Source organism: Orycteropus afer, unplaced genomic scaffold (assembly GCF_000298275.1).
Source record: "Orycteropus afer afer isolate SDZICR_OR568_19922 unplaced genomic scaffold, OryAfe1.0 scaffold00235, whole genome shotgun sequence".
Lineage (NCBI taxonomy): Eukaryota > Metazoa > Chordata > Mammalia > Tubulidentata > Orycteropodidae > Orycteropus > Orycteropus afer.
Window position 1 is genome coordinate 1783782 of NW_006921822.1, and position 8589 is coordinate 1792370.

At 40.4% G+C, this 8589-nt stretch overlaps 1 pseudogene; it reads right to left on the reverse strand.

The window, feature by feature from the left end:
* Positions 1 to 1137: 1137 nt before the first annotated feature.
* LOC103203951 lies at positions 1138 to 2145 on the reverse strand (annotated as a pseudogene).
* Between the last annotated feature and the right edge of the window lie 6444 nt (positions 2146 to 8589).

Here is an 8589-nt window from a genome sequence, read left to right on the forward strand (position 1 = left end):
TAACAGATGTGTCCTGGAGGAAGTGCAGCCAGAATGCTCCTTGGAAGCAAGAATGGCCAGACTTTGTCTCACTTACTTTGGTCATGCTGTCAGAAAGGACCTTTCCCTAGAGAAATACTACATGGTTTCAAATCAGGAAGGGAGTGCATTAGAGTTGTATCCTTTCATCATAGTTATTCAATGTGTATGCTGAGCAAATAATCCAAGAAACTGGACTATACAAAGAAGAATGTAGCATCAGGATTAGAGGAAGACTCATTAACAACCTGCGATATGCAGATGACACAACTTTTCTTGCTGAAAGTGAAGATGGCTTGAAGCACTTACTCATGAAGATTAAAGACTGCAATTTGCAGTACACCTCAACATAAAAAAAATGAAAATCTTCACAACTGGACCGATAAGCAGCATCATGATAAATGGAGAAAAAATTGAAGATGTCAAATATTTCATATTATTTGTCTCCACAGTCAACACCAATGGAACCAGCAGTCAAGAAATCAGATGACATATTGCACTGGGCAAATCTGCTGCAAAAAAACTTGTTTATAGTGCTGAAGAGGAAAGATATCTCTTTGTAGACTGAGGTGCTCCTAACTCAACCCATGGTATTTTCAATTGCCTAATATGCATATGAAAGCTGGACAATGAATAAGGAAGACCGAAGAAGAGTTGATGCTTTTGAGTTGTGGTGTTGGTGAAGAAGGCTAAAAGTACCACGGACTGCTAAAAGAACTAACAGATGTGTCCTGGAGGAAGTGCAGCCAGAATGCTCCTTGGAAGCAAGAATGGCCAGACTTTGTCTCACTTACTTTGGTCATGCTGTCAGAAGGGACCTTTCCCTAGAGAAGGATGTCGTGCTTGGTAAAGTGGAATGTCAGCGAAAAAGGGGAAGACTCTTAATTAGATGGATTGACACAGTGGCTTCAATGATGGGTTCAGGTATAGCAGATTGTAAGGTGGTGCAGGACCAGGCAGTGTTTTGTTCTGTTGTAGATAAGGTTGCTGAGTCAAAGCCTTCTTTATGCACCTAACAACAGCACATACATTGTTTGGCTATAGAATTGGTTGCCTCATATGACAGAATAATGAATTGAACAGGGAATATGTAAGTCATTGAATCTGCTTCTCAATGTGTTAAACAGAGGAGTATTTGTCCATTTGGTAATTTACCTCATGCTCTTCTTCACCATAATCATCATCATCTTCAATAGCTTCTCCAGTAATGTGTAATACTGATTTTTGGATTATATGCTTATGTAAAGAGTGACCAATTTCAAAGTCTGCAGCAAGGATAGCTTCAGCAGCATCATCCAAATCTCCACTCTCAGGAACTTCAGCAAAGGCAAGAAAAATTAGTCATTGGAGGCTGTTTTAGTTACAATATGAACTGTTACACAACTCTTGTGTTTTTGCTTCTTCTTTATGGTTTTTAATATGACATTCTTTCCTTTTCTCCAATCTATCTGGCACCCTGTACAACCCATAATTTCAGATGTATCAAAAGGATCAGAATAATCTGGTTCAGACTTCATCCTATATGTCTTTGTCAACACTTCATTTGTGAAATACTCATTGGGTTCAAAGACAAAACTCATAGGCTGGCCAGCATCAAAGAACTTCACTTTAGCATCTTTCAAGTGCTTCAGAATAGGTTCATCATGCTCGTGAACCATATCACTGAGCAAGTCAACATCTTAAAACAGTCGACCAAAATTCAATAATTCTTTTGGGGTCTTTTTCTTCATTCTCTTTCTCATCTTCATCCTTGGCCTTTTCTTTCAGCTCCTCTGAAATTTTATTTTCCCCATCTGGTTTCCATTCAGTGTTCTTTCGTAGGTTCATAAATTGCATCGATGATCTCAAATTGCTGATCAAATAGAGGCTGATAGAGAACAACATATTTTCTTTCAAGATCATGAACTTCTTCATAGACTGTGGCTCTTACCTGTGCACATTTAGCCTGAAGGTTTTTAAGATTATTCACTTGTCTCTTAAGTACCCTAAGCAAGCATTCAGTGAAGCACTTTGAGTTGTGTTTCTTTGCCAGTTTTTTTCTCCTTCTACTTGTTCAACATCCTCCAGATCTGGATCATGTTCCAATTATTCTTTGTTGCCAATGTCTCTCATATTGTAGCAACTCCAAATATTGGATTTATGCCCTCTGTTAGATGCTGTAGAGATGGCCTCGTGCACAAGTAAGCAAAACACTGCCTGGTCCTGTACTTTCTTTTTATCATGTAAAAAGCTGATTGCTATGATAAATTGCAGACTGGACCATTGTGATCCATAAATGTTTTATTGGCTGATTTTTGGATAAATCACCAGGTCTTTCTTCCTAGTCCATCTTAGTCTGGAAGCTCTGTTGAAATCTGTTCAGCATCATAGCAACATACAAGCCTTCACTGACAGACAAGTGGTGGTTGTGCATTAGATGCACTGGCCAAGAATCAAACCCAGGTCTCCTGCATGGCAGTTCAGAATTCTACCACTGAGCCACCACCTAGCCAAGTATGTCCCTGGAGATTGGGTGACTGGATCTTGGAGCCAGGCATCCAGAGCTGCACAAGAAGTGACTCAGGGTGGCAGCGGTGGCAAGAGGAGGATGGACTCATTTTGAAGTATAGCTCTTTGACAGAAGGACTCTTGCCACAGAAGAGTTAATTCTGTTCTCAGCATGGTAGCTTATTTCATGACTTCATTATTACATTAACACTTAAGATAATTTGACTTGGAAACCTGAAGTACAATATACCACTTATTTTGCAGATCAACATATATCATCTTGATCTGAATTGACAGTCACTATCACAGCTATCAGGAGCTCTGGTAGCATAGTGCCTAAGACACTTCACTGCTAACCAGAAGGCTGGTGGTTCAAACCCACCAGCCACTCCTTGGAAGGAAGGTTGGGCGATCTACTTCTGTAGTGATACTGCCTTGGAAACCTGAGAAGGAGTCGCTATGAGTCAGGTCTGACTCGACGGCACATAACAACAACAACATCACACCTATAAAGGAGCTCTGGTGGTATAGTGGAGAAAGACTTGGCTGCTGATCCTAAGGCCAGTGGTTCAAACCCACCGGATGCTCCATGGAAGGAAGATGGGGCAATCAACTTCCATAAAAATTTACAGCCTCAGAACTCCAATGCAAGGCACTATGAGTTAGAATCGACTTGATGGCAGTTGAGCTTGGTTTGGGTTATCACACCTATAATATACCAGAATGGTGTGAACATAGAATCCATTCTCAAATCTTGCAAATAGTATCTGTTTGTTTGTACTGGTAATATACCTTTTATAAAACCCTCCCTTATCTCCCTCAAGCCTCCATATTCCATTGTTCTTCACAGCAAAACTACAGAAAAAAGTCTGCGTTCATTAGTTTATTTCTTACCTCCAGCACTCTCTTGGGCTTTCATCCTTAACCATTTGATGAAATAGTTCTCCCCAAAAGACACTATGACCTACATCCTGCCAAAGCCATCCATGGCAGATTGCCAGCTGCTCACTGTTAAGCTGGTTCCTGTTTTTTCCTGAATGTATGGATGTTTTGTTCATTTTTTTGCAACCTCCATTGCATCTGGGGGTGGCCAGGTGACTGAATTCAAGCCAATGGAATATGAAGTGTTGAGTACCATTCCCAGTCCTGGCCCATAAAAATCTCCCATTCAAGATTCTCCATGTTCTTTTTTCCCTGTCAGCTGGCTGTGATGACTTCAGTGATTTTGAATCCACAGTGATGTTGGTAGAACCTCCACACTTGGGTCCCTAAATGACTCTCTCCTAATACTTTTTACATGGTGGAGTGTAAGGGAGGGAAGCTATTGTGTTTATGCCATTTTGGAGTGTATAATACACTATAATAGCAATTACCTCACCCTAGTTAATTTATGGGAGCTCTGGTAGCAGAGTGGCTAAGGCACTTGACTGCTAACCAGAAGGCTGGCTGTTCAAACCCACCAGCCACTCCTGGGAAGGAAGATGGGGCAATCTACTTCCGTAGTGATACTGCCTCGGAAACCCAAGGAGGGGTCGCTATGAGTCGGGTCCGACTCAACTGCACATAACAACAACAGTTAAATTTATATGTGATTTCTCCACAACACTGGCACAACTGCCTATACTTTTTCTTCAAAGAACCTCTTGAAACTTAGCTTTTCCATGACACCAATACTTACTAGGTTTTGTCTCCCTCAGTTTTCCTCTGTACCAGAATGCTGCATGTTGAGGTATCTGAGAGCTCAGTCCTCAGTCTCTATTCTTACACTCTACTCTTAGTTGATCTCATCTAGTCCAAAAGGTATACAGATCTATGCACAACACTCACAGCACTGAGTTCTTAAACTTCAAAACCATATATTTAACTGCCTGATATTTCTTCTTCATGCTTAGCCCTACCATGGTCAAGAGTATTGTTTTCTTTCCTTCCACTGTTGTTGCTATTGCTATGTGCTGTCGAGTTGTCTCAGACTCATAGTGATCCTATTTACAACAGAATGAAACACTGCCTAGTCCTGGGCCAGCCCCATAATCCCTGCTATACTTTAGCTCATCACTGCAGTCACTGTGTCAATCCATCTTCTTGAGGGCCTTCCTCTTTCCCATTGATCCTCCACTTTACCAAGCTTGACATCCTTCTCCAGAGAATGGTCCCTTCTGACATGACCAAAGTAGATGAGATGAAGTCTGGCCATTCTAACCTCCAAGGAGCATTCTGGCTGCACTTCTTCCAGGACAGATTTGTTAGCTCTTCTGGCAGTCTGTACTTTCAGCATTCTTTGCCAATACCACAACTCAAAAGCATTGATTCTTTGGTCTTCCTTAGTCATTGTCCAGCTCTCACATGCATATGAGGCAGTTGATAATACCATGGCTTGGGTTAGGTGAACTTTGGTCTTCAAGGAGGTATCTTTGCTCTTCAGCACCTGAAAGAGGTCCTTTGCAGCAGATTTGCCCAATGCAATACATCTCTTGATGTCTTGACTGTTGCTTCCATTGGTGTTGATGGTAGAACCAAGTAATACGAAGTCTTTGACAATTTCAATCTTTTTTCCATTTATCATGATGCTGCTCATTGGTCTAGTTGTGAGGATTTTTGTTTTCTTTATATTGAGATGTAATCCATACTGCAGACTGTAGTCTTCAAACTTCATCAGTAAGTGATGAAGTCCTCCTCACTCTCAGCAAGCAAATTTGTGTCGTCTGCATATCGCAGGTTCTTAATGAGTCTTCCTCCAATCCTGATGCCACATTCTTCTTGATATAGTCTAGCTTCTGAGATTATTTACTCAGCATACAGATTGACTAAGTATACAAGAATAATGAATAAGGATACAACCCTGACACACTCCCTTCTTTATTTTAAACCATGTAGTGTCCCCTTGTTCTGTTCGAACCACAGCCTCCTGGTCTAGGTACAAGTTCTTTATGTGTACAATTAAGTGTTCTGGAATTCCCATTTTTGTCAATGTTATCTACAATTTGTTACAATCCACACAGTTGAATGCTTTAGCATAGTCAATAAAACACAAGTACACATCTTTCTGGTATTCTTTGCTTACATCCAAGATCCACCTGACATCAGCAATGATATGCCTTGTTCACATCCTTTTCTGAATCCAGCTTGCATTTCTAGAAGTTCCCTGTCAATATACTGCTGCAGCCATTTCTGAATTATCTTCAGTAATATTTTGCTTGCATGTGATATTAATATTGATAATTTCCACACTCTGTGGGATCACCTTTATTTGGAAAGGGTATAAATATGGATCCCTTTCAGCCAGTTGGCCAGATCCCTTGGCATAGACGAGTGCTTCCACCACAGCATCCGTTTGTTGAAACATCTCAGTGGGTATTCTGTCAATTCCTGGATCCTTGTTTTTTGCCAGTTCCTTCAGTGCAGCTTTGGCTTCTTCTAATACCACTGGTTCTTGATCATATGCCACCTCCTAAAATGAATGAAGGTTGACCAATTCTTTTTGGTACAGTGACTCAGTGTATGCCTTCCATCTTCTTTTGATGCTTCCTGCATCACCCAAAACTTTGCCCATAGAATCTTTCAATATTACAATCAAGGATTGAATTTTTCTTCAGTCATTTCTGCTTGAGAAATGCTGAGCATGTTCTTCCCTTTTGGTTTTCTAACTCCAGGTCTTTGCACATTTCATCATAATTGACTTTGTCTTCTCAAGCTGCTCTTTGAAATCTTCAGTTCATCTCTTTTATCTTGTAATTTCTTTCATTTGCTTTAGCTAGTCTCCATTCAAGAGCAAGTTTCAGAGTTTCTTCTAACATTCATTTTGATCTTCCTTTCCTGTTTTTTCAATGACTTTTTGCTTTCTTCATGGATGATGTTCTTGATGTCATACCACAATTCCTCTGGTTTTTGGTCACTGATGTTCAATGCATCAAATCTATTCTTTAGAAAATATGGTCTCTAAATTCAGGAGGGATATAATAAAGGTCATATTTTGGCTCTTGTGGACTTTTTTGTTTTCAACTTCAACTTGAACTTGCCTATGAGCAGTTGATGGTCTGATCCACAATCAGCTCCTGGATTTGTTTTGGCTGAAGATACTGAGCTTTTCCATCGCCTCTTGCCACAGATGTAGTCAATCTGATCGCTGTGTACGCCATCTGGCAAAATCCACGTGTATAGCCACCGCTTACATTGTTGAAAAAAGGTATTTGCAATGAGTAAGTCGGGCCTTACAAAATTCTATCAGTGATCTCCAGTGTCATTTCTATCACCAAGGCCCTATTTTCCAACTACCAGTGATTCTTTTTTGTTTCTAACTTTTGCATTCCAATCACCAGTGATAATCAACACATCTTGACTGCATGTTCAATCCATTTCAGACTGCAGAAGTTGGTAAAAATCTTTAATATCATCTTTGGCTCTGGTGGTTTGTGCATATATTTGAATAGTAGTGGTATTAACTGGCCTTCCTTATAGGTGTATGGATATTATCCTATCACTGACAGCATTGTACTTCAGGGTAGATCTTGAAACATTCTTTGTGATGATGAATACCATGCCATTCCTCTTTGTCATTCCTGGCATAGTAGATCATATGCTTGTCTGACTCAAAATAGCCAAAACCAGTCCATTTCAGCTAATGCTTAGGTTATCAATCTTTATGTGTTCCATTTCATTTTTAACAACTTTTAATTTTCCTAGATTCATACTTTGTACATTCCATGTTCTGATTACTAATGGATGTTTGCACCCGTTTCTTCTCATTTTCAGCTGTGCCACATCAGCAAATGGAAGTCCCAAAAGCTTTACTCCATCCACATCATTAAGGTTCACCTCTACTCTGAGGAGGCAGCTCATTCACAGTTGTATTTTGAGTGCCTGCCAAACTGAGGCATTCATCTTCTGGCACTGTATCAATGTTTCAGAGCTATTCATAAAGTTTTTCAATAATATATCAGTATTTCATTGCTATTCATAAGGTTTCACTGGCCAATTCTTTGAGAAGTAGATGACCTCTTCCTTCTTCTGAGTCTTAGTCTGGAATTTCCGCTCAAACTTGCCCACCACCGTAACCCTGCTGGCATCTGAAACATCAGTGGCATAGCCTCCAGCCTCACAACACACAAGCCACCACAGTATGACAAACTGACAGACAAGCTCATCTCTCTTAGCTATTCCAAACCACTCTCTCCCCCTCCACAGTCTACTTTTTCCTTTCCTGTCTCATAGAATATTTATCACCTTCTACCCAAATTGCATCAAAATCCCAGAGGTCACCCTTCAAAGTCCTTTTTCCATTACTCCGTATCCAACCAGTAGCCATGCCTTGTTAAGTTTTACCTCCAAAATATATAGTCTGACCACTTCTCACCATCTTCACTGGTAGTCCTAAACCACTATCACCCAACATCTCAACGGCCTAATTCAGGTAACACTTCCCTGTCCAGATCTCTACAATTCTATTACAAGTGTAAAATCCAAACTACGCCTTCAACTTAGCTCTTATCTAATCTTTCTGATCTCATCAGTATTACAATGTTACAGCCACACTGGCCTTGCTTTTGCCTTGGTAGCATAGTGCCTAAGGCATTTGACTGCTAACCAGAAGGCTGGCAGTTCAAACCCACCAGACACTCCTTGGAAGGAAGATTGAGCAATCTACTTCTGTAGAGATACTGCCTCAGAAACCCAAGAAGGGGTCGCTATGAGTTGCATCCAACTCCCCGGCAGTGAGTTTGGGTTTTTGTTTGTTTGTTTGGTATACATTTCAAACACAGGAAGGGCCTGTGCATTTGTTCTTTCTTCTTGGAATGCTCTTCTAGGTCTTCTCAATATTGCATTCAAGTTTTAAATGTACCTACTCAGGGGCCTTTCATTCCTACCTGGTAGAGCAGCCCCATCTCCAGTAACTGTGACATTCTATCCCCTTTCTGGCTATGCCATCTTGGATAACTATTTAAGTTAACCTTTTGTAAAATAGTACTATTCCTAAGATTGCTAGGATCAAATTAGTTATATTGTACCCAGCAAGTAATTATTTTGACAAATCGTATTAAAATTACTTATTTACTCTTTGTTGCCAATCCCCCCCCCCCTCAAAAAAAT